Source organism: Cetorhinus maximus, chromosome 25, assembly GCF_964194155.1.
Source record: "Cetorhinus maximus chromosome 25, sCetMax3.hap1.1, whole genome shotgun sequence".
NCBI classification, from domain to species: domain Eukaryota; kingdom Metazoa; phylum Chordata; class Chondrichthyes; order Lamniformes; family Cetorhinidae; genus Cetorhinus; species Cetorhinus maximus.
In genome coordinates this window covers 42,062,164-42,087,617 of record NC_135903.1, presented here as the reverse complement: position 1 = coordinate 42,087,617, position 25,454 = coordinate 42,062,164, and the positions used below count along the sequence as shown (strand labels likewise).

At 45.8% G+C, this 25,454-nt stretch overlaps 1 long non-coding RNA gene across 1 annotated transcript; it reads right to left on the bottom strand.

The window, feature by feature from the left end:
• Nucleotides 1-13,513: 13,513 nt before the first annotated feature.
• Nucleotides 13,514-17,388, bottom strand: LOC144668081 (uncharacterized). The gene is made up of 3 exons (XR_013573419.1): nucleotides 17,292-17,388; nucleotides 17,073-17,177; nucleotides 13,514-14,489 (listed from the first exon to the last, which is right to left on the bottom strand). It is a non-coding gene; the product is annotated as an uncharacterized LOC144668081 (long non-coding RNA).
• Between the last annotated feature and the right edge of the window lie 8,066 nt (nucleotides 17,389-25,454).

Below are 25,454 nucleotides of genomic sequence, written 5' to 3'. Positions count from 1 at the left end.
AGCGAATCCTTCTTTTTGACCAGGATAATTTTTTCCAGAGCCTTTATGAAATATCGACTTAAATATCTGCCACTGCTCATCCATTGACCTTGCTTTTAGTCTATTTTCCCAGCCCGCTTTAGACAACTCTTTCTTCATACCTCTGTAATTGCCCTTATTTAAGTTGAGGACACTGGTTTGAGACCCAAGTTGCTTGCCCTCAAACTGAATTTGAAATTCTACCATGTTGTGATTGCTACCCCCAGGAGGATCCTTAACTACGTTATCTCCTATTAATCCCACCTCATTACACATTACTAGATCTAAAATAGCCTATTCCCGGATAGGTTCTGCAATGTAGTGCTCTAAGAAACAACCCCTGATGCATTTTACAAATTCGTCTTCCATGTTACCCCTGCCAATCTGATTTGTCCTGAGTAAAATCACCCATGACAATTGTAGTGGCCTTCTTACATGCCTCCATTATTTCCAAAACATCCAAAACTAATCCTTTTCTCTCTTAAACAGTGATGCCTGTGTTGCCCTTAACCCTCTTAAAACGGCAGAAGACGTCGAGACAGCCTCTGTTGTCAACTACACGGGGCTGCAAGTTCCCGAGAGGCCCACCAGTCAAGAGACTCTCGACTGAAAGAAATTGTCCTATTTCTTTGCAGGCAGCAGAAGCTCCTCTTTGGACAGACCAGCCAAACCTTCAGATAATCAACACTATCTTGAGTGGAAGACACACAGGAAAATGACCAGCGACAGAAGATTGAGCCCCAACCCCAGGCTCCAACAGTTGCTGTTGCACTACCTGTAAGTACCATGATACAGACACTGCAGCCTCAGGACAACGTGCAAAGCTGCAAGATGATGCTGGAGCTAGGACCTCGCAACATCAACTCAGAGACACATGGAAGAACACAGTGTCACAATAAGTGCCAAACTGCAAGGTGAGCCCACTGATGGGGAATGTCCAAATGACAGGGAGAGACATCTTCAACTCCCACAAAGATCACGGTGGACCACACGGAAAACGAGAAACCAGGTTCGGTAGTGATGGACATAACACTGGAGAATGAAACGTATTTTCAGGCATACAGTGTCAAGCACTCTCAGGGTGAATAAAAGCCCTTATTTTGCAAGTACAACACTTGCAAGTACGACACTGGGACAACAAAGCCAACACTGGAAAGCTGAAACAAAAACAGAATTACCTGGAAAAACTCAGCAGGTCTGGCAGCATCGGTGGAGAAGAAAAGAGTCGACGTTTCGGGTCCACACGACCCTTCAACAGAACTGAAGTATAGTTAGGAGAGGGGTGAAATATAAGCTGGTTTAAGGTGGGGGGCAGGGGGAGAGAAGTTGAGGATGGGGTGGTTGTAGGGACAAGCAAGCAGTGATAGGAGCAGATAATCAAAAGATGTCACAGACAAAAGGATCAAAGAGGTGTTGAAGGTGGTGATATTATCTAAGAAAAGTGCTAATTAAGAATGGATGGCATGACACTCAAGGTACAGCTCTAGTGGGGGAGGGGTGGAAAGATTGACAAGGTATTAGTTGTAGATTTAAAAATAATGGAATAGGTGGGAAAAGAAAAATCTATATAAATTATTGAAAAAAACAAAAGGGAGGGGGAGGAAACGGGGTGGGGATGGGGGGAGGGGGAGTTTAAGATCTAAAGTTGTTGAATTCAATATTCAGCCCGGAAGGCTGTAAAGTGCCTAGTCGGAAGATGAGGTGCTGTTCCTCCAGTTTGCGTTGGGCTTCACTGGAACAATGCAGCAAGCCAAGGACAGACATGTGGGTAAGAGAGCAGGGTGGAGTGTTAAAATGGCAAGCGACAGGGAGGTTTGGATCTTTCTTGCAGACAGACCGCAGGTGTTCTGCAAAGCGGTCGCCCAGTTTGCGTTTGGTCTCTCCAATGTAGAGGAGACCGCATTGGGAGCAACGAATGCAGTAGACTAAGTTAGGGGAAATGCAAGTGAAATGCTGCTTCACTTGAAAGGAGTGTTTGGGCCCTTGGACGGTGAGGAGAGAGGAAGTGAAGGGGTAGGTGTTGCATCTTCTGTGTGGGCATGGGGAGGTGCCATAGGTGGGGGCTGAGGAGTAGGGGGTGATGGAGGAGTGGACCAGGGTGTCCCAGAGGGAACGATCCCTACAGAATGTTGCCAGGAGGGGTGAAGGGAAGATATGTTTGGTGGTGGCATCATGCTGGAGTTGGCGGAAATGGCGAAGGATGATCCTTTGAATGCGGAGGCTGGTGGGGTGATAAGTGAGGACAAGGGGGACCCTATCATGTTTCTGGGAGGGAGGAGAAGGCGTGAGGGTGGATGCGCGGGAGATGGGCCGGACACGGTTGAAGGCCCTGTCAACGACCGTGGGTGGAAAACCTCGGTTAAGGAAGAAGGAGGACATGTCAGAGGAACTGTTTTTGAAGGTAGTGTCATCAGAACACTGGAAAGCTGGCTGGTCTCACCAAGTTTTGCAAGGCAAACTCACCCACTTTCATTTCCATATCACATTTTATGCAGACGGAGGCAGGCCTCCATACATGCTGACTGTCTGGGAAGTGCAAAACTTGGCAAGCCAGCAACTCTTCAGGGGCTGCTGCTCAACATTTAAGGGCAGTTCAGTGCCACAAAGGAGCACAGTACCAGTGTGGAAGTTGAGCATTGTTTTCCTGTCAAAATGAGCATGTTGAGGGCACCGGGGTGTTTAGGCTTAATCCTCAGACATCCTTTTTTGAAGCAAAAGAGAATGGTCCCTTTTGTTGCTGAAGGCCACCCACCTGTTAAACAGAGGCCAAGGCTATTTGCATAGGGATAGCGGAGCAATTAAATCTAATTCCTCAGGTTCATCATTTCTGTAAGTGAATGAGGAAGATATTTGCTGGTAGCATGGGGTTGAGAGGAGTTTATGGAGGTGGAGGGCAAAATAGTAGAGGGATACAGTAATATCTTGCACATGGCAGTTCAAAGTTCAGCTTGAAAATTTTTGCCAGCTAATTTGTATGTTCCTTGCCCTGGGAAGAGATGGTGTGGACACAGATGTTGTTTGGCACACACAGCTAGTTTCAAACATATTTCTGTGTGCGTTTTGCTTAAAGGCAAAAGCTGCACACAACTACGGAGAGAGGATTTGTGACAGATATTGTAATTCTAATGTGGTTCACATAGATTGAGGAGATAACATTCCCATTTTTCAGTCCTTAAACTGTGAAGGGATTGATAGGGAGCATATGTCCACCAGGATACTGCCAGACCTTGTAATGTTGTTTTTGAAATGGTTTGGAATGTGATTGAAGATATTTTATGAATAAAGTATATTTTTACAAAAAAAAACCAGGATACTGCCAGACCTGCTGAGTTTTTCCAGGTAATTCTGTTTTTGTTTCAGCTTTCCAGTGTTGGCTTTGTTGTCCCAGTGTCGTACTTGCAAGTGTTGTACTTGCAAAATAAGGGCTTTTATTCACCCTGAGAGTGCTTGACACTGTATGCCTGAAAATACATTTCATTCTCCAGTGTTATGTCCATCACTACCGAACCTGGTTTCTCGTTTTCCGTGTGGTCCACCGTGATCTTTGTGGGAGTTGAAGATGTCTCTCCCTGTCATTTGGACATTCCCCATCAGTGGGCTCACCTTGCAGTTTGGCACTTATTGTGACACTGTGTTCTTCCATGTGTCTCTGAGTTGATGTTGCGAGGTCCTAGCTCCAGCATCATCTTGCAGCTTTGCACGTTGTCCTGAGGCTGCAGTGTCTGTATCATGGTACTTACAGGTAGTGCAACAGCAACTGTTGGAGCCTGGGGTTGGGGCTCAATCTTCTGTCGCTGGTCATTTTCCTGTGTGTCTTCCACTCAAGATAGTGTTGATTATCTGAAGGTTTGGCTGGTCTGTCCAAAGAGGAGCTTCTGCTGCCTGCAAAGAAATAGGACAATTCAGAGCTGATGCCCCAGTCGAGAGTCTCTTGACTGGTGGGCCTCTCGGGAACTTGCAGCCCCGTGTAGTTGACAACAGAGGCTGTCTCGACGTCTTCTGCCGTTTTAAGAGGGTTAAGGGCAACACAGGCATCACTGTTTAAGAGAGAAAAGGATTAGTTTTGGATGTTTTGGAAATAATGGAGGCATGTAAGAAGGCCACTACAATTGTCATGGGTGATTTTACTCAGGACAAATCAGATTGGCAGGGGTAACATGGAAGACGAATTTGTAAAATGCATCAGGGGTTGTTTCTTAGAGCACTACATTGCAGAACCTATCCGGGAATAGGCTATTTTAGATCTAGTAATGTGTAATAAGGTGGGATTAATAGGAGATAACGTAGTTAAGGATCCTCCTGGGGGTAGCAATCACAACATGGTAGAATTTCAAATTCAGTTTGAGGGCAAGCAACTTGGGTCTCAAACCAGCTCCTGGCTGGTAGTATGTCAGAATCCATGAGGAAAGGCATCATCACCCTCATCTACAAGCACAAGGGGGGAAGGGAGGAAATTAGAAATTGGTGACCCATTTCACTGTTGAATGTGGACTATAAGATTCTGTCCCAGGTCATCACCAATCGGGTCAAATCCGCTCTGGAATTGGTGATCCACCCTGACCAGACCTGCACTGTGCCAGGCAGGAAGATCTCTGACAGCCTCGCGCTGCTCAGGGATACGATTGCCTATGTACAGGACAGGGGTGTGGATACCTGCCTCATCAGCTTGGATCAGGAGAAGGCCTTTGACAGAATATCGCACACCTACATGGTGGATGTGCTCTCCAAAATGGGGTTTGGGGAGGGAATTCGAAATTGGATCCAACTGCTCTACACTAACATCAGTAGCGCAGTCTCAATCAATGGGTGGGAAACAGATAGCTTTCCGATTAAATCTGGAGTCAGGCAGGGTTGTCCTCTCTCGCCTGTTCTCTTCGTGTGTTGCATAGAACCCATCAGGAAGGATCCGGGCATAAGAGGAGTGACGATCCCAGGCAGTGGAGGCACTCAGGTAAAAGCCTCCCTGTACATGGACGATGTCGCCGTCTTCTGCTCGGATCCGCTGTCGGTGCGCAGACTGATCCACATCTGCGACCAGTTCAAAATGGCCTCGGGAGCCAAGGTAAATCGTGGGAAGAGCGAGGCCATGTTCTTTGGGAACTGGGCTGACCGATCCTTTGTCCCCTTCACTGTCAGGGCTGACGGCCTGAAGGTGCTGGGGATATGGTTCGGAGGGACCAGGGCATGCGTTAGAAACTGGAAGGAGCAAGTGTCTATGGTGAAAAGGAAACTGGGCATGTGGGAGCAACGCTCCCTCTCCATTGCGGGTAAGAACCTGGTCATCAGGTGTGAGGCACTCTCGCTGTTGCTGTACGTGGCGCAGGTCTGGCCCATTCCACACTCCTGCGTGGTGGCAATCACTCGAGCCATCTTCCGCTTTATCTGGAGGTCAAAAATGGATCGTGTCCGCAGGGACGCGATGTACAAGCCTCTAGATAAAAGGGGAAAAAACGTGCCCAACATCGCCCTCATACTGATGGCCACCTTTGTGTGTGGCTGCATCAAGCGGTGCGTAGACCCTCAGTATGCAAACACCAAGTGTCACTACATGCTGAGGTTCTACCTGTCCCCGGTGTTGCGAAGGATGGGTCTGGCCATGCTGCCGCGGAACGCTCCAAGTAGTTGGACCGTGCCGTACCACCTGTCCCTCGTTGAAAAATTTATGCAGAAAAACACCTTTGACCACAAGTCCATCAGGCAGTGGTCAGCACGTAACGTCTTAGAGGCCCTGAGGGAAAAGGAGAGGGTGGATCCTGTGGGATGGTTCCCCGAGCAGACTGTCAAAGTCATTTGGCAGAATGCCTCATCGCCAGAACTTTCCAACAAGCACCAAGACGTGGCTTGGCTGGTGGTGAGAAAGGCCCTCCCCGTCAGATCCTTCCTACATGCCAGGAGTCTCACCCCCTCTGCACGTTGCCCTCAAGGTGGCTGTGGTGGGGAAGAGACCGTTGTTCACCTCCTGGTGGATTGTACCTTTGCAAAGAAGGTCTGGAGAGAGATGCAGTGGTTGCTGTCGAGGTTCATCCCGAGCAGTTCTGTGACACAGGACTCCGTGCTCTACGGGCTGTTCCCAGGGACACACACCGAGACAAAAATCAACTGCAGCTGGAGGATCATCAACTCGGTGAAAGACGCGCTTTGGTCTGCCCGAAACTTGTTGGTCTTCCAGCACAAAGAGTTGTCCCCGACCGAGTGTTGCGGACTGGCACAATCCAAAGTCCAGGACTACATGCTGAGGGATGCACTAAAGCTTGGGGCAGCTGCCGCAAAGGCACAATGGGGAAGGGTCGCTGTCTAAGACCTTTCTGCCACAGGGCACCGAGGGACTGGGAACTGTTTAAATCCCCTCGGGCTGTACAGCTCAAAATGAAAGGCTGTAAATGATTGTAATATTGTTTTTACTGATGCACCTGGTGATACATTTTGTAAAAGTTGAACCGGATTGCACCCTTGTAATGGTGTTTTTGGAATGGTTTGGAATGTGATTGAAGATATTTTATGAATAAAGTATATTTTTGCAAAAAAAAAAAAACCAGGATACTTACCTGGCAGGGGAGAGACCATGAGCATGGTTCTGCCAAGGCAAGGTCGGGAAGCAAAGGCTATAACCAATCGAAACCCCTACCATGGGGTATCTAACACCGTCTGAGTCACGGTGAAGGACAGCGAAGGAGGATCACCTATGGATCGGGCCTTCTTCGCCAGGAGGATCCTGTTGAAGGCGTGTGGTTTTGAAGCTGCGGAGATCTACACCCTGCAGGACTTCCCCAGCGCTGGATTTTTCGTTCAAGCGAGTGGCAGACTGCGTCCAGCTCCTGAGGGTGTTCGAGAAGAAGAGAGACCTGCCGGAGATGAAGATCCTGACGGCGGAGCCGCTCTTTGCTCTGCCGTTGCAACGGGACCGGGTGGTGACGGTGCATCTGTACAACCCATTCGTCCCTGTCGCCGACGTGCTCACCTTCCTCACCAGGTACTTCGATAAGGTGGGGAGCTGCACCGAGGTTCGAGACGATTTGGGGATCTGGACAGGCAAACGCCAGTTTAAGGTCACGCTAAAGACCGACGGTAAGGGAGCCACTTTCCACCCTCCTTCCAGATTCGCTATCGGGGGAAGCCGTGGCTACCTGGTCTACCCTGGGCAACCCAAGCATTGTCGCTCATGCGGCAAGGCTGGTCATGTGGCGGCCAACTGCAGCGCCTCCCTCTGCAAGATCTGCAAACAGGAAGGGCACCAGACAAAAGACTGCAAACAGGCTAAGTGCTGCAACCTGTGTGGCGAGGCAGGTCACCTCTACAGGACCTGCCCCAAACGCTGCCGTACTTACGCACAGGCAGCCAAAGCCAACGAGGGGGAAGCAGAAGAAATGCTTCGTGTCACTCCAACCACCAAGGCCCCCAGGGAGCTCAACGGGACAAAGGAGGACACAGAGAGAGACAAGGTGGAGGAAGAGATTGAGGCAACAGCACTACCCCGTGAACCTCCCAGTCCTCAGGACAGCGAATCAATGGAGGAGGAGGCAGCAGTGGAAAAGCAGCAGGGGGAGTGGCAGACGGTGAAGAGAGCCAAAAGGAAGAAGGAGCGAAGAAGAAGCAAAGCCATTTCCCAGACAAGTGGCAAGAGGCGTCTCCCATCCGACATGGATGACAAAGGCAGCAGCTCTTCGGACGAAGAAGTGCCAGGGCGGCACCGACAGAAGAAGCGGCAAAGCTCTAGGGCGTTGGAGGACGAGACACCCGAGCTCCAGAACATTGGAGACAACAAGGAGACCAACGCACCCCAACTTTGCCTGCAACCCGAGGAGGCCAGTGCACCACAGCCCCAGGAATCTGGGAGCAGTGAGGCAATCATCGCACCCCAGCTCCGGGAAGCCGGGAACAGCAACGCCCCAGAGGGGGTGAGTTTTGGAGAAGCTTCTCCAGCAAAGGTCATCTCAAACCCCGCTCTCTACGCGAACCCCCAGATGCCACCCGAGCAGAACACTGCCAATGAGAACTTCCTCAGCCCATCCAAAGTGAAGGAATTTGAGCTCATTACGGGTATGAAGGAGCAGACTAAAGGTCTGGGACTCTCAGAGACAACAGGTTTGATAGGAGAATAAATGCTTTAAAATGGGTTTAAAGATTGTATCCATAAATGTGCGTAGCATTAAATCTACTACGCGATGTGTTGCGACCTTGGACTACCTTGCCAAGGTCAAAGCTGACCTGTTGTTTCTGCAGGAGTGTGCGATACCGCACCTCAGCTCCTACAGGCAATGGTCACGATGGTGGTCCCATGGGCCATCGATCTGGTCGGGCGGAAACGACTCTCGTTCCTCCGGCCTGGGTATTCTGCTGCGGGGAGGCAACTTCACCGTCTCCAAGGTTAAGGAGGTGGTGGGCGGGCGCCTCCTTGTAGCAGACGTAATGTACAAGAACGCTCCACTCTGGTTAATTAACGTGTATGGCCCGTCACAAGGGACCGAGCGGCTGGAGGTTTTTCAGCAGCTCCCACTGCTGCTGGCGACCTCCAGGCCGGTCATTCTCGGCGGTGACTTCAACTGCATCATCGATGCGGCTGGACGATCCAGCAGGGCCGACAGCAGATTGGACGCTACGTCCAGATCCCTGATGGAAACAGTTAAGGATGCCAAGCTGCACGACGTCTTCAGCAACCCTGCAGATGGAGCGCAGCGTAGATACACCTCGTCGTGACCAGACGGGTCCATCTGCTCCAGGATAGACAAGCACAAGGGGGGACGGGAGGAAATTAGAAATTGGCGACCCATTTCACTGTTGAATGTGGACTATAAGATTCTGTCCAAGGTCATCGCCAAAGATTGTGTTTGCAGGGAAGTAATGTACAAGCCTCTAGATAAAGGGGGAAAAAAACGTGCCCAACATCGCCCTCATCCTGATGGCCACCTTTGTATGCGGCTGCATCAAGCTGTGCGTAGACCCTTGATATGCAAACACCAAGTGTCACTATGTGCTGAGGTTCTACCTGTCCCCGGTTGTGAAGAATGGGTCTGGCCACGCTGCAGTGGAACACTCCAAGTAGTTGGACCACCTGTCCCTCGTGGAAAAATTTCTGCAGAGAAACACCTTTGACCACAGGTCCATCAGGCAGTGGTCAGCACGTAATGTCCTAGAGGCCCTGCGGGAAAAGGAGATGGTGGATCCTGTTGGCTGGTTCCCCGAGCAAACTGTCAGAGTCATTTGGCAGAATGCCTCATCGCCAGAACTTTCCAACAAGCACCAAAATATAGCTTGGCTGGAGGTGAGAAAGGCCCTTCCTGTCAGATCCTTCCTACATGTCAGGAGTTTCATCCCCTCTGCACTTTGCCCTTGAGGTGGCTGTGGCGGGGAAGAGACCGTTGTTCACCTCCTTGTGGAATGTGCCTTTGCAAAGAAGGTCTGGAGAGAGATGCAGTGGTTTTTGTCGAGCAGTGCTGTGGCACAGGACTCTGTGCTCTACGGGCTGTTCCCAGGGACACACACCGAGACAAACATCAACTGCAGCTGGAGGATCATCAACTCGGTGGTCTTTGGTCTGCCTGAAACTTGTTGGTCTTCCAGTGCAAAGGGTTGTCCCCGACTGAGTAATGCAGACTGGCACATTCCAAGGTCCAGGACTACGTGCTGAGCAACGCACTAAAGTTTGGGGCAGCCGCCGCAAAGGCCCAATGGGGAAAGGTCGCTGTCTAAGACCTTTCTGCCATAGTGCACCGAGGGGCTGGGAAAGGTATAGACCCCTCGGGCTGTATGGCTCACAATAAATGAATGCATTAAATACTAATTGTATTATAATTGTATTGAAGCACCTCAGAGTGCAACATGATGTATGTTCAAAATTCCAATACCATTGCACTGTCTGACTGTCTGTAATGACCATATTGAAATTATTGTAATTTTCATTGATTGTATTGAAGCACCTCGTGATCCATGTGTAAAAGTTGCATCTGATTGCACTTTTTGTGATGGCCATTTAGAAATGTTTTGAAATGTTCTTTCAGATATTTTATGAATAAAGTATATTTTTTTTAAAACCCCACGATAGACAGCCTCAGTGACTCATCTCATCATTTCTTGTTCCAGTTCCTCATATGTTCATGTACTAGTATTTACTATAATTCTTCTCCAGCTCACTTAATCCTCCCTGAACCTATGGTTGCTAAACAGCTGCTTAAATCAGAAAGCCATAAGATCTTGCATCTACTCCAGCTTCGATGGAACTAATGCCAATATCTCAAATCTCTCCCCCTAACTATAGTTTACTGCCACTGACATCATCCTGGCGAACTCATGCTATATCTGTCATGGATTAAATTTCTATTATGGGGCACCCAAAACTGCCCATAATATTTTTACTGTGACTTAACTAATGCTTTGTGCAAATTTGACATTAATTTTTTAATCTTATACTCTACATACCTATCTAAAACCCAAAATGCTGTTGGGTCATTTTTATGGCTTTATCTATTTACACTCAAAACATTCAAAATTATGTATTTGAAACCCTAGGTCTCTCTGTTCATCCATTGTGCTTATCATATTTACATTGAGTGTGCACTCTCATTCCTGCTTTCTTCTCCCAAAATTTATTTCATCATAGTTATCCATATCAGATCATATCTGCCACCAATCTGTCCTTGCTGCTCAGCTACCTATATCTGCTGGAAGTCCAATGCAGTCCTCCTCGATGTTGTTGACCACTAATAGAACTAAAATTTTATTTTGCATCTCAGTGTTAGGAAACAGGTTAGAAATTTGGGAACCTGGAGGGTGAAAGAGGAAGAGGTGATTGCAAGTGCAGTACAAGTAAAAATGTAATGCCTGTTACTCAACACAGTGTTGTGAAACAGGCTTACGATTTCAGAACCCAGAAGGGGGAAGAAAAGGTGGTTGGGGGAATATAGAGGGGTGGTCATGGGATGATCAGTGGGAAGATATTCGGGGAGGGAAGATGATGTCTCCTCAGGCTGTTGACAAGCTCTTCCAGCAATTCCCCTTGAGATCTTCTTGCTCCTCATATTCTGTTTCAAACCCCATGCCCTTGTCTTTAGTCCTATTTTCATTCTGACTTATTGTTTTTAAGTCACACCCCTGATCTTTCTGAAACTTCCTGAGTTTTCAATGTTTCTTCATATCTTCTCCTTTTCTGACCGAGAAAGAAGTGATGGTGGGGAGTGGGAAATAAAAGTTGAGTGACTTTAAAGGTAAAAGGTGTGAGAAGGAAAGGAAGAGGAGGAAAGTGAGGGATTTCAGAGAATTTAGCAGTGGTGAGAATTGAGTTCAGAAAAGGCTGTGGTGATGAGGCTTGAGTGGGAGGAAGATTTAAAGCAGTTAAGATAAAAAAAAATTATGAAAAAAAATTAAGTTAGAAGATATGGAGGAAAGTTAAAAATAATGGCAGTGACTTTCTGTACAATTCCCCTGATCAACTTAACTGGACTTAAAACCCCATAAACAACAGAAGGGAACTGAAAAAACACTGGAAATAGGAAACAGAAACACTGGGCTGAATTTTACGTGCCCCCAGCGGGAATGTTTCCCATTGGGGGTGCACATAAAATGGGTTGGGTGACCATTCCCGAGTTCACCCCCATAATACAGGGGCCAACCAGGCGCCAAAATTGGCAGCCTGTCTATTTAAATGAACAATTCAGAGTCCATTAGGCTTGTTATGAAGCCTATTGACCCTGAAAATACGCTGCTCACACCTTAAAACTTTTGCATGTGCAACCGGGTGCAAGCAGGGAGTCCGAATTTTAAACTGAGATATTTGAAGGGCAGGCAGGAAGGAAGGGGGAGGGGGGGGGCTCACTCTTCAGGGGCTGCTCTTTGCCGATCATGGGCAGCCCCCCCTTAGATTGAATCCCCCCCCTCCTTCCTACATTGTCTAAAGCATGTAGTGAGATCTGGAGCCTAGTTATCCTATTGGTGAGCAGATAATTGTTGAGTAAGTGCTGCTTAATAGCACCTGTGGATTCCGCCTTCTATCATTTTGCTGATGATTGTGAGTAGACTGGGGCCGGATTGGATTTATCCTGCTTTCGGCGGACAGGACATAGCTGGGCAATGTTCTACATTGTCAGCTAGATGCTACTGTTGTAACTCTTTCGAGTTATCAACAGTCACAGATTGTAACTCTTTCGAGTACATTCACAGTTCTTGGTTTCCGGGAGTGGGACATGAACCCACAACCTTCTGATTCAAAGGCGAGGGTGCTATGAACTGAGCCACAGCTGACACCTCGTTAAATGTATCAAACTCTTTCGAGTTATCAACAGTCACAGATTGCAACTCTTTCGAGTACAATCACAGTTCTTGGTTTCCGGGAGTGGGACTTGAACCCACAACCCTCTGATTCAAAGGCGAGGGTGCTATGAACTGAGCCACAGCTGACACCTCTTGCTACTGTTGTAACTGTACTGGAATTGTATTGTATTAGACATAATATCCTATTAATCATGGGTTAGGCCTCCAACTTAAGGTTTAACATATTTGCTTTTGTACTCCCTGCCTTAAAGCCAGAATCCTGTACGTTTTTTTAAAACAGCCTTCTGAACTTGCCCTGCCACCTGAAGGCTGAAAATGTTTAACAATAAAGTTGTTCCCTGAAGATATCTCAGCAAGAGAAGCTGCCTAATCTTCACTAGATGTTTAATTTGAGGTGTTCTGAGTGTTTACAATATAATTGTTGACTAGCAAAATTGGCAGTTACAGTGGAAGCACTTTGAAAGCTAAACAGCAGGTGAATCAGGTAGTATAAGTTAGTAACCATGGAGGAGGGAGGCAAATACAGGAAGCAGGGGACCGGGGGAATGGAGTGGCTCGCCATGCCCGGAAGCAGGCATGGGGAAGGAGAGCCAGGGGAGAGGAGAAAAGCAATGTGGCCTGGTTCAGTGACAGCAGCTCAGGAAGTGGCTATGCAAATAAGACTTGGCAGGCAGATAGTGAGACAGGAAGAGAGCCTGTGAAATACTTAGAAACTGAAAAACTCTGAAAATTTGAGCATTTTAGAGGTGACAGCACCACCTTGAATAGATACCGGGAGATTTAAATTTGAAAAATCGTGTCACCTGTATTGACAACACTGAAAGATAGAAAAGAATTTGCACCTTTCAGAACTATGGAAATACTTTTGCTATATAGTCACTCTTGTAATGTGGGTAATGGGGCAGTCAATTTATACACAGCAAGGTCCCAGAAACAGCAATGTGATAAGGACTAGATAATTTGTTGGCTGAGGTTAAATATTGATATTGGGAGAACGCCCATGATCTTCTTTGAGTAGTTCCATTGGATCTTTTACATTCACCCAAGAGGACAGATGGGGCCTCGCTTTAAGTTCTTATCAGTACCGCCCTGGGCCTGTCAGCCTAGACCTTGTGCTCAGGTTTCTGAAGTGAGGTTTGAACACATAATCTTCTGACTCCAAGGTCTGAGTGCTACCCAGTGAGCCACAGCTGAGAAATATAACATTAAGTGTACAGTAGATACTTTCATAATTAAAATAATCACAGAGTGTAATTTATGACACAGGTGTGACAAAGTGCACATAGATGCAATAATATTGATATATTACTAATCCATTTCCTATGGCATTGCACATGTGAAATTAAGTCCAAGTGTCGTCTTTAGCTGAAGCAGGGTTAAACAGCAGATTGTAATTTAATCAGGGCATACAAATATAATTCAATTCCCATTATTACAATCCAGTTCGGAACCAGTAACTTTTGTTGTTAACTAGATGAAATTTGAAATTCCAGATGTCAGTGATCGCTGTGAGTCACAACAATCCTTCAACCTCTGTCTTCTTCATGAGTGATTTCAGCTCCTCTCCTTCCAGGATTTAGTCTCTGATTTCCCTTCAACAGTTGCTCGAATTCAGACTGCCCCAACAACTGTTCAGCTCCCAGTTGTTCAATCTCTTTTCCCAAGATTGTGTTCCACTGGATTCACAAGCCTGCACTTCAGAATCTAATCATCAGCATGATCCCAGCTCTCTAGCTGCATTGAGCAACTACTGCTTACCGGCTTTTCTTTGCCCCAACTGCCTGCTTCATGAGGCAGACAGCCACTTCAGCTTCACTAAGATGACAACTGCTCCCCATTGGCTTTCTGCCATACCCCAGCTCCCATCTTCATTCAGCAGGCAAACTCTTCAGCTTCAGAGTTGACAGCAGCATGGAGCTATCAACTACCCCCAGGTTTTTCCTGTTCCCCAACTGGATGGAGTTAACAGCATTTCAGGTGCGTGGAGTCAACCCTTTTCTTCTTCTGCTGCTCCTGACTAACCTTGTCACATGGGTGCTTTTATTTTTGCACCCAAAACCCTGGACCTGAGGTCACTCTTTTTGCACCATCACCAAGCAGCCATTAAGGGAAACCCTGAACTCAGCATGCATGGCCTGTTCTCCTGCCACTCTCTGAGTTTGCACCAGAGCTGCGGGAATGCCGGGAGTTCTAGTCCTCGGCCTCTGGCCCTGAAAACATACAAAGCAAATTTAAAAAGGTAAGTTCCCTCATACCATTATAAAGTCTGCTCTTGTGCCACTGGCAGGAGAGTGCCACTATGATGACAACTTTACAGAGATAACTTGCATTATAAATATTGACATCATAATTTCCAATGGCAGATTTTTGTCATACCAGGATGGCGTATTAAGGTCTAGTAGTATTTGATGTGGGACAGCACACATTCTCTGGAATGATATCAGGGGCAGAATTTTCCCATAGTCGGGGGGGAAGTTTAAGAGTGGGCGCGCAGAGGCGCACCTCTGATCGGCACCCCTGATTGGGGGCACACCGACATTTTATGTGGGCGGGCTAATTAAGGCCCGCCCAGCATGACGTCTGCATGGAAGCACTATGTGCTCCCTGTGCGGGCAGGGGGGGGGGGGGGGGGGGGGGGGAAGAGAGGTTCTCTGAGCCGAGAGTGTGCTCTTTCACGCATGCGCACAAATGAGCGCACTCATTCCTGAGGCTAAGTGCTGCCTCAGGGAGATTGGCTGTCACTGTCACATGAGTTGGGACATGTCCATAATTTTTAAATACAGTTTAATTACATTTTTAAAAACTTATATGAAACCTCATCCCGCCCGTGGATGAGGTTTCATGCTTTTTCTAATTCCCGCCAGGGCTCCTGGCCTGCCCGCCAACCTTAAGGTTGGACGGGCAGGTCCATTAATTAGTTTAATGACTCTGTCAATGGCCTCAATTGCCCATTGACAGGTCGGCGGGCGCACAGCTGATTCTGCTGAGCCCCCGCCTACCTGAAAATTTCGCCCAACGTCATCCCGCGTCATTTTACACGTCGGCGAGCGGGCCCCGCTCCCCGACCGGAAAATCCTGGCCCAGGGCTTAAAGATTAAATTGAGAGCACAGGTTGTTTATATTCCCTTGAGTGTAGAAGATTGAGGAGCGAAGTAATTGAAGTGTTTAAAATATTATAGGAATTTGAAGGAGGACTGCAGGGCAAGGGGGAACAATCTTAAAATCGGAGCTAGGCCATTCAGAAGTGAAAACAGGATGTAATTCTTTGCACAGAGGGAGAGGAGAGAAATTCTCCCCCCAGAAGGCTGTGGATGCCAGGTGCCAAATGAGATTTAAGACATTTTTATTACGTAAGGGTATTAAGGGATATGGTTCAAAGGCAGGTAAATTGAATTGAGGTACAGATGAACCATGATCTAATTGAATGACGGAACAGGCTTAAGGAGATGAATGGCCTCCTGTTTCTTTGAGCGGATCACAAGGTTCGGGAGCACTGCTTAGGAAATCCTATATATTGTTGTAGATAGGGAGACACATTTGATGTAATGTTCAGTTTCTCTCTTCTAAAATTAGTAAGTGGGTTGCATGCTTCATTGTAAATCACTTTTTTTTTTAGAAAGATTGCCTCCGGTGAATTCCAAGGTTAAGATGTCCCCACTTACTAGTTACATTTCCCTGTGATCTGAGTAAGTGGTATTCTAAAACGAATTCCCGGTGTTATTGTGTTATGATAGAAAAAAACTGCCACCAGAAAATGTCTGATCCATTGAGGCTTCTTGAGTGGAGCTCCATCTGCTGGTTTGGGTCAATAGTTTTACAGTTTGAAATTTTAGAATGCATGTTTCCTTGCTAATTAATTTACTTTAAAATTTGATGTTATCGATGCTCTGCTGCCTCTGTAAGCTCTGGCTCTAATCGTGCTAGCTCTGCCTGGTTGATCGTAAGCCTTCCCCGCCTCTCTTGCCCAGGGTTTGGGTTGTGACTGACTCCTGTTTGCCCCAGCCCATAATCTTTTTCTCTTGAGTGCCGAATACCAACTGGTCTTGTTCTGCTACTGATGGCTCTTGTTCCCGGCCTGCCCAAGCTCCTGCCTGCAAGCTTGCCCCGCTCCGGTCCACTTCAGAACTTCCTCCCATTTTCCTGAAGTCCCTCTCTCCTTTCTACCGCAATGATTAAATAAGGACCGCATACGGTGTAGGGTTGCCAACGCTCCCCAGGAATCTTCAGGAATTGAAGATCAATCTTCAGGACACTGCTGAAAAATCATCAGGATATTGAAAAAAGATTTCTTTTTTTTGTCATTTTCTTTGAAAATTTCTCTTTACCAAATAGAAAAATATTGAAAATGGGCAAAAAAAAGGCATTTGGCTCAGGGTCAAGCACCATGCAATTGGGTAATGAGTCTTTTTGCTTTCCCATTGGCATAGGAAGGATGGATTGTCAGCTGACTAATGGCAAGAGCGTGGGGGCAAGTCATGTGATGAAACCTCCAGGAATATATTTAATCACAGTTGGTAACCCTAATATGGTGATGCCATCATTCCCAACCAGAACTGAGAGGACTGGGGTAATTTCCCCACCAATTGCACCGAGAGTCTGCACTGCTTTCAATGGTTGGATTGATTTTACACGTGCATTATGTAACTATCCTCCACTTACTGTATTTTGCTGGAGAAATAAATCTGCTTAATTGAGCAACTCTTGGGAAAATTTTGTGAGTTCTGTTTGCTGTAACACGTGGAGACTGTTTAAATGGTTTGTTTGCCGTAAAAAAAAACCTACTGTACACTCACCTTTAGTATAAGGGGTTAATTCTAACTTGGTGATTTGCTATTGAGACAATGTACATCATCACAGGAAGTGATGTAGCATCACTTGACCTTTCTCTCTTGTAGAACCTTGTGGTAAGATGTAGACACAGTAAGAAATGTTCCAATAATGTTAATTTTCCTTACCTCAGCACTGTAAATATTGTATTAGCACAATGAGACCAAGAATGTTATACCAAGTACCTCTGATCACTGGCTGACACCATGATATTAATTATTTTCAAAGACTGCAGTCCTGCATCTACCTCTTCCATCTGTGGTACAGAGGGATCTGGGTATCCTGGCACATGAATCACAAAAAGAATGTAGGTACAATAAGTGATTAAGAAGGCAAATAGAATGTTGATGTTTATTGCAAGGGGAATGGAATATAAAAGTAAAAAGTTTTACTGCAGGTGTATAGGGCCTTGGTGAGACTATATTTGGAGTACTGTGTACAGTTTTGGTCTCCTTATTTGAAAAAGGGTATAATTGCATTAGAAGCAGTTCAGAGAAGGTTCACTTGACTCATTCATGGGATGAAGGGCTTATCTTATAAAGAAAGATTGAACAGATTGGGCCCATACCCATTAGAGTTTAGAAGAATGAGAAGTGATTTATTGAAACATATAAGGTCTTGAGAGGACTTGATAGAGTGGTACTGGGATGATGTTTCCTCTTGTGGGGGAGACTAGAACTAGGGGGGACACAGTTTGAGGTCTCCCTTTTAAGATGGAGATGAGGAGAATTTTTTTCTCTCAGAGGGTCATTAGTCTGTGGCATTCGCATCCCCAAAAAGCAATGAAGGCTGAGTTATTGAATTTATTCAAGGCTGAGGTTAGACAGATTTTTGACAGATAAGGGAGTCAAGGGTTATGGGGAACAGGCAGGAAAGTGGAGTTGAGGCCACAACCAGATCAGCCATGATCTTAGCAAATGGTGCAGCAGGCTTGAAGGGCCGAATGGCCTACTGTTCCTATGTCCTACATACCTATGAAAGGCAGAGGGAGGTAGAGAGAGAGAGACAGAGAAAATGAGACAGACGATAAAGGATTGAGATACATAGTGAGAGTTTGAGGACGTAGCAAGAGATCATTTGGGGGGGAGGGGGAGGGGAGGGGAAGGGGGAGGGCGAGGGTGGTCAGACATTTGGAGAATGAAGAATTGGAGGAGAAAGACATTGGTGAAAGAGTAGAGACTGGGGCAAAGTCTACTGAATACAGAATGTAACGGTGACAGAATAATGAAGTCAAAATTCAGGTAGAGGACTCATCATAAGAAACATAATATATCTGTAATATATTAAAATATTACATCGGCATACACTTGTTTTAAATTTCTATGATTATATTCATATTGGAAGCTGCCGCCATAAACTTGTCAGACTGTCACTTATACCGCTGCACTCTTGCAGGGCTGTGACATCTGTTTTGCATCTCCCTAAGGCTGTAATGCAGGACTCCAGGCTCCAACCAGCTCTACTTCTCTGCACCCCTAATTGTCATAAGTTTTACTATTCAGCTGAACAATAATATAAAAACACACACACATGCACATGTTATGATTTTGAAATGGGGACTGAATTACTGTGCGCCCTCGTGCTTACCCTAAAGATGATACTTGCTCTTCTTTCCCTGTGTGCGATGCTGTGAGAGACTTACTGGTATCTTATTAAAACCCTTATATCTATGGATAATTCCAGCATACAAAACTTAACTGCTGCTGTGCATGCCCAGATTTCTAATGGAAATTACCTTTGTACAGTTAGAGGACGAATAGTTTACAATCTGACAATCAGGTGATATAGTCTTTAGATCTTCTCCATATATCGTTCAAAATCCTCTTTAAAATTTCTTGTCAAAATCTTTGTGCTGTCTTGGTCCATCATTGAAATTTCTCAAGTAAATTATGAGCTAGAATAAAAATTATGTATTTCGCAATAACATGATTAAATTTATCTCAACTTGTATTTTGTATCTTCTAATATCTTCTTTTACTTGAAGACTTCAGACTTTCAGTACCACCTTCCTGCCCATCTGATCTGTCCCCCATAATACGTTGGGCAGGTAAGGCATCAGCCAACATGCCCATTCTTCGGCCTACTGAGGCCCTTAACTGGCCAACTAATGGATAACACATGCAGCTGGGGAAGGTGGAATGAAGGAGGCCAGCTCATTACTTCACCATCTCAGGTGAGAAGGGGACCTTCCTATGCAACCACAAGAGGTGTAACACCTGCCCCTTTACCTCCTCACTGTCCAAGGCCCCATACACACCTTCCACTTGAAGCAGCGATTTACCTGTAACTCTTTCAACTTAGTCTATTGTATTTGCTGCTCACGATGCGGTCTCCTCTACATTGGGGAGAACAAAGGCAGACTGGATGACCGCTTTGCAGAACACCTCTGTTCAGTCCTCAAGCATGGCCCTGACCTTCCTGTCGTTTGCCATTTCACCACCTTGCTCCCATGCTCACATTTCAGTCCTTGATCTGCGACAATGTTCCAGTGATGTCCAATGCAAGCTTGAAAAACAACAGCTCATCTTCCAGTTAGGCACTTTACAACCTTCTGGACTCAAGATTGAGTTCAACAACTTCAGATCATGAACTCTATCCTCCATTTTGTATTTTTCCCCCTCGTGCCAGTCTATCTTATTTTCATGTTTTGCTTTCAGACAGCTTGACCTTTATTCTGCTATTAACATCTGCTCCGGATCAATGCTTTGTTGCTTTACAACACCATTCTCATTCTCTTTGCCTTTGGTTCCATGACATCTTTGTAAGTTAATCTTCCCCCACCATCCTCTAACCTATCCCTGATGTTTCCTTATTGCTCCACCTGCCCCTCCCCTCTTATTCACCAGCATAAAACACATCACATTTCTGTCTCTTCAGTTCTGAGAGTCGAAATGTTAACTTTGTTTCTCTCTCCACAGACGCTGCGAGATCTGCTGTGTTTTTCCAGCACTTTCTTTTTTTATTTCAGAACTCCAGTATTTTGCTTTTATTAAGGAAGGGAGAGTACCTACTTTGAGGCGTGCCACCCACCCCCGATCTTGTAATTCACCCGACATCCAAAAACCAAACCCCACACACCTCCCTCCTCTCCCTAGGGTCTCAGATCCCTCCCCAACCAAGCACTCCCGATTTACCTCTAAGTCTGGTCACCATGGTTCTTCTCCTTGGGACTGCTTGTAATCCTGGCAATGGACATTATTGAGTTCTGGTGCTGCTGGGATTACTCAGCTGCTGGCCAATCAGATGGCAGGACTTCCTTTCCCTGAGGGGTGGAAATCCCACAATTATCTTGCTAAGGCTGCCCCAAGTGTATTATTACTGCGGGGCAGCCCTTTTTAAAGTTGGCAGCTCATGGAAATCAATTTTTTTTAGAGGAAATCCGAGTTTTCCTCCATATATCTAATCCTGTACCACTTTCTTCTGGCCTATTTGCGGGTTGGGAATGCCTAAAGTACAAAACACTCATCTGCCTCCAATGAGGTCGGGTTCCCCTTTTTAGATGGGGGGGGCGAAAATCAGATTTTCTCTCGCACATCATTTTTGTCTGGTGGTGCGGTAGTCTGGAAGTCCATTAAAAGCACGTCAGGTTTGAGAGTTTGTGAAGAAAATGGAAAGCCTGCTGAGAAATCAGGAACATTCTGAAAGGTAAGCATAAAATGTTTCAAATCTTCAAAATCACAATTAGATGGTCTACTGTAAGGTATGTTTTTAATGCAGTGATTCATTATAGGGATCTATCCTTTAAAGGTAAGTTGACCCTAATTTCAGTACTTTTCCAGAGGTGAACGTACCATAATGCAGTGAGATTTAAAAAAAAAGTTCTGTTAGCCTGTGCTGTCAGCTTTTGTACTGTAATTTAAATGAACTAATAGCTCTAGTTGATTTAAAAAAAATGCTTTTAACACTTGAAAAAATCTCTCCTGTCCATTGATTGACAGGCACTCTGCTTTAAAATTGAAATGAACACATTCTATTCTCTCCAACTCAGTCAGCATTCTATTGTTTGGACAGATGTGGCTATTATGAATGCTTGGCTGAGTTTCAAGTGCTAATGAATTCGATTTTATGTGCCTCCACCAGACACGTTTTCAACAAATAGATAGGGTGGCCACCCACCATCTTCCTGCACACCCGAGCTGACTCCCATAATACGTTAGGTGGGCGGGGCGCTGAAATCGTCAGCCTACCCGCCATATGTAAATAAATAATAAAAGTCTATTAGGCTTGTTAGCAAGCCTATTGATCTGGATAATATGCTGCCGAGGCCATAATATGGCTAGACAGGCGGGAGTTTTTTTATGGCCTACATGAAAAAGTTGGGAAGGGGGAACCTCATTTGGGAGGTGCTTTCTGTGCATCAGGAGAAACACCCTCAAGACGTCATCACCACCCCCCCGCCCCCCCCCCTTCTGTACCACCTGCACTAAAGCCCGGCATCCGCCCCACCGAGCTCCCAGGTCCCTCCCTGCCCTAAAACCCTGGGACTTAGGTTTCTGGGGCAGCCATCCATCTTCTTGGTGGTCCTTTTTCCAGTCCCAGCAGTGCCCAGTACTGAGCTCTTGCACCTCCGGCCAAGCAGATTGGCCGGCAGCTCCCGAGGGCAGATCTTCTTTCCTTTGAAGGGTGAAAGTATCACTTTCAATCACTTTAGCCCATCACCACTGTGCTATGGCAGAATGTGTTTTTTATTAAATATCAATGATAGCGTGTTTGATGAAGGCTTTTATCAGATGGTGTGTTTTATTTTCTTTCCCAAGGAATGTAAATAATTTCAATATCATGCAATATCAATGATATTGCATGGAATGCTGTCTCCGAGAACCGAGATGGGTTTCCTCACCAGTCCACCTACTCGTTCGCGGCTTGCAACTACATTGCAAGCTTGAACCCTGCAGGAAAAGAAAAAACTCCCAGGCAAAGTCACACATCAGTTGGGAGTGCAGTTTGCAAGTCACAAAATAGCCCGGCTCACAAAACCTGCTCCCAAGAGGAAAATTCAGCCCAAGCTTGACTCAAAACACGAAATTGCACAAAAAATTCAAAGCAAGACAGAAAAAGTATGTCATGAATATCCATTCACATTCTCATTTTAACTCAATTTATTTCTCATCTTTATTTTAACTTTCTGTCTTGTGGGTTCTATGCTCCAGTGCTTTTTCCCAAGTCACCAAGCTATATGGATGTTTCTGTCTCTGTGATGCACTGCTTTCTTCTCTCAGTCACTCAATACTGGGTTTCTGCCCAATCTCCTTCTGGGTGTTGCAATGTCTTTGCTGTGTTGTTGGCCTCTCTCTCTCTCTCTCTCTGTGCCTTTCCTCTTGCTCAGTTTCTGTTTGCTATGCAACCTGTTGGTTCAGTCTTTGGCTGCTGCAGTGGTTCTCTCTTTAGTCACTCTTTCTTTGCTGTGCCATCTGTTTGTTCTCTGTGCTGCAACGCTTTTCTTCTCATTCAGTCACTTAATGCCGAGCTGTCTGTTTGTTCTCCTTTTGTGTTGTATAGTCTCTTTTCTATCACTCAGCCTCTCTCTGCTGTGCTGCTTGTTTGCTCTCCCTCTCTGTGTTACAGCCTCTTTCCTACCGCTCAGCTTCCCTCTGTTTTGCTGTTTGATTACACTTCCTCTGTTGGCTACCATGTCTTTCTGGCCACTCAGCCTCTCTCTGCTGTGCTGCTTGTTTGCTCTCCCTCTCTGTGTTACAGCCTCTTTCTTACCGCTCAGCTTCCCTCTGTTTTGCTGTCTATTTACACTTCCTCTGTTGGCTGCCATGTCTTTCTGGCCACTCAGCTTCTCTCTGCTGCGCTCTCTGCCGCTGAGTGTTGCAGTGTTTTTTCTGATATTCACACTCTCTTGGCTGTGCTGTCTGCTTGCTCTACCTCTCTCTGCTTTAGTAAGCTTCCCCCCTTTGTGTCTTGCACCCTTTTTTTGTTTACCTTTCGTAACCTCTGATTTTTTTCTATGCACATTTTTAGATCTTTCTTTGGTGAAATTTGCATTCTGCCTCTCCTTTGAACTGTCTCTAAAATGGGTTATTCTTCCTTTCCCCGTCTGTCTAGCTCTTCTTTGGCCTAATGTTTGTTTTGTTTGCTGTGCGGGACTGTCATTCTCAATATTTCCTTTGCAGCAAAAATTCCGGATGGCCTTGCACAAATCTGAGAGCATCGGCATATCTTAATGTATCTGATTGGAAAGATATTGGAATCTTTACTCAAAGATGCAATAGAAAAACATGTAGGAACCAAAAATATAATAAAGATTAGTCAGCATGAATACGAGAACACAAGAAACAGGTGCAGGAGTAGACTAGACACCCCACTGAGCCTGCTCTGCCATTCAATATGATCATGGCTGATCTTGGACTTCTACTCTATTTTCCTTCCCGGTCCCATATCCCTTAATTCCCTGAGACACCAAAAATCTGTCTACCCCAGCCTGAAATGTATTCAACGATGGAGCATCCACAACCCTGTGCGGTAGAGAATTCCAAAGCTTCACAACCCTTTGAGTGAAGTAATTTCTCCTCATCTCAGTCCTAAATGATTGGGCCCTTATCGTGAGACTGTGCCCCCAAGTTTTAATAAAGAGGGCTTTTTCAAGTTGGCCTGTGGAGACAATTTCTCAGTGTCTACCCTATCAAGCCCCCATCAGAATTTTGTGAGTTTCAAAGAACTCATCTCTCATTCTTCTAAAGTCCAGAGAATATAAGCCCAATTTATTCAGCCTCTCATCATAGGACAACCTACTCATCCCAGGGACCAATTTAGTGAATCTTCACTGTACCGCCTCCAATGCAAGTATATCCTTTCTGAAATATGGAGACCAAAACTGCACACAGTACTCCAGATGTGGTCTCACCAAAACCCTGTATCTGTAGTAAGATTTCTTTATTCTTTACTCCAATCTCCTTACAATAAAGACCAACATGCCATTTGCCTTCCTAATTGCTTGCTGAACCTGCATTGCTAACTTTCTGTATTCCTTGTATAAGCGCATCCAAGTCTTACAAGTTTCACACCTTTTAAAAATATTCTGTTTTTCTATTCTTACAACCAAAGTGAATAACTTCATGCTTCCCTACATTATACTCCATCCGCCATCTTGTTGCCCACTCACCAACCTGTCTAAATCTCTTTGCAGCTTCTCTGTGTCCTCCCTACAACTTGCCTTTCCACCTAGCTTGGTATCATCAGCAAATTTGGATATATTACTCTTTGTCTCTTCATCTAAGTCATTAATATAGATTGCAAATCGCTGAGGTCCCAGCACTGATCCTTGTGGCATTCCACTATTCAGTGACTGCCAACTTGAAAAAGCCCTCTTTATGCCCACTCTCTGTTTTCTATCTGTTAATCAATCCTCTATCCATGCCAATATATTAACCCCAACTCCATGAGCCCTTACCTTGCCTATTAACCTTTTGTGCGACACCTTACTGAATGGCTTTTGGAAATCCAGGTATACAACATCTGCTGGCTCCCCTTTGTCTATCCTACTAGTTACATCCTCAAAAGATTCTAATAAGTTTGTCAAAGGTGAAGGTCATACTTGACCAACCCTAACTTAATTCTTCAAAGAGGTGTCAGAAAGAGTAGACTCGGGTAATGCAGAAGATGTGATATATAGACCATAAGACATAGGAGCAGAAATTAGGCCATTCGGCCCATCAAGTCTGCTCTGCCATTCCACCATGGCTGATAAGTTTCTCAACCCCATTCTCCAGCCTTCTCCCCATAACCTTTGATCCCCTTACCAATCAAGAACCTATCTATCTCCATCTTAAATACACTCAATGACCTGGCCTCCACAGCATTCTGTGGCAATGAATTCCATAGATTCACCACTCTCTGGCTAAAGAAGTTTCTCCTCATCTCTGTTCTAAAAGGTCTTCCCTTTACTCTGAGGCTGTGCCCTCGGGTCCTAGTCTCTCCTACTAATGGAAACATCTTCCCCACGTCCACTCTATCCAGGCCTTTCAGTATTCTGTAAGTTTCAATCAGATCCCCCCTCATCCTTCTAAACTCCATCGAGTATAGACCCAGAGTCCTCAAATGTTCCTCATATGTTAAGCCTTTCATTCCTGGGATCGTTCTCGTGAACCTCCTCTGGACCCTCTCCAGGGCCAGCACATCCTTCCTGAGATACGGGGCCCAAAATTGCTCACAATATTCTAAATGTGGTCTGACCAGAGCCTTATAAAGTCTCAGCAGCACATCCCTGCTTTTATATTCTAGTCCTCTCGAAATAAAAGCCAACATTACATTTGCCTTCCTAACTACCGACTCAAGCTGCAAGTTAACCTTAAGAGAATCCTGGACTAGGACTCCCAAGTCCCTTTGCACTCCAGACTTCAGAA